A 1,552-nucleotide genomic window follows, 5' to 3' on the forward strand; every position below is an offset into this window, starting at 1 on the left:
TAAATAGGACATGGACCATTTTAATATCGACATTTCCAGAACAAACATACACACACACACACATACACACACACACACATACAAAAACACACACAGATATACAGACGCATATATTTAAACACATAAACACACACATACTCACGAACAAACATACACACAAAACAGACAAACATAGATTGCTAATGCTGTTCATATACCTAGAAACACACACACACAAATACACACAGACATACACACACGTACGCATAAGCGAACATATCTTAACAACAGAAATATTTAGTTACGAGAATAAATGCATGACATATGCGCACATACACACATACAAAATTACACTCATAGGTTGTTGTCTAAAAGATAAATTACTTACCATTCTGAGCAAACAATTCAAACGCATAAACATGCTTTACTTCTGACAGTAAAGCAATAATCATCTAGTCAGAGCTCCAAACACAAAGTACCTAAACACACACACACGCGCGCGCGCGCACATACATATATACACACACTCATCTAATCACACGTGCAAACATAAAGATACAAATTTGCATAAAAACAAACAAATACAAACAACTATAAACTAATGAAAAACAAATACGCAAAAATACTCGGAAACATACACATACACATGTATATATCGCAGAGTTAAAATTCGCCCTCGACCGTTTGTCTTATATTGACCAGCTGACCATCGTCCGCAGCACCCTCAATTTGCCCAAGAAGATGAACTTTTTGCGTACATCTATTTCTGTTAATGTCTCCATTTTGGGCGACTTTGATGCCCTGAGGTCAGCCCTGTCGGTTATCTGCAATGTTGAGTTGTCCGAATGGCTGGACCCAGGCTCAGTTGCCGGTCAGGTTTGGGGGACTGGGGCTGTTAAGCGTGGTTCAGCTGGGACCTGTTGTTTGTAAATCATCTGCTACCGCCACACTTGACCTGCAGTCTGATCTGATACGTCAATTTTCCACGATGTTTGATACCTCACCGAGTTCAGCCAATCAAACTCTATTTCTTCAAGTTCAAACACTGGAAGAGGCATACAAAACTACCTTTCAATACTTGCTGTCCGCCAGTCCTGACGATGCTACTTCGGCTCGTTTGCTTTCAATGTCTAGTGACGCGAGCTGCGGTTTGTTAAGATCATGGCCCAACACATCGGTGAATACTCGACTGGATGAAGAGTCGGTTCGGATAGCGGTTGGTTTTTGTCTAAGTTTAACGATTTATAAAAAATGTGAGTGCAGATGCGGTGCGGAGGCCGACGAACTCGGAGAACAACAATCTTAAATCTTTCAAAAACGCCTGCACGATGATAAGTGATAGGTCAGGCGGTAGCAGAGAGTTATTCCACGCTATGAATCCCATTTCTTGCTCGATACAGCGTTTCTTCCGTGTCCGTGTTGCCGAAAATGTTCAATCAAACGAGCGCGTGACGAGATATCAATTGTTAATCAAGTTTTATTCGCATGTTTGACTGTTTAGTGTCACCCATCAATCCTTTGGTTATAACATATATACACATATACATAAACATACGTACACACACACACAAAC

Source organism: Helobdella robusta (genome assembly GCF_000326865.2).
Source record: "Helobdella robusta unplaced genomic scaffold HELROscaffold_18, whole genome shotgun sequence".
Lineage (NCBI taxonomy): Eukaryota > Metazoa > Annelida > Clitellata > Rhynchobdellida > Glossiphoniidae > Helobdella > Helobdella robusta.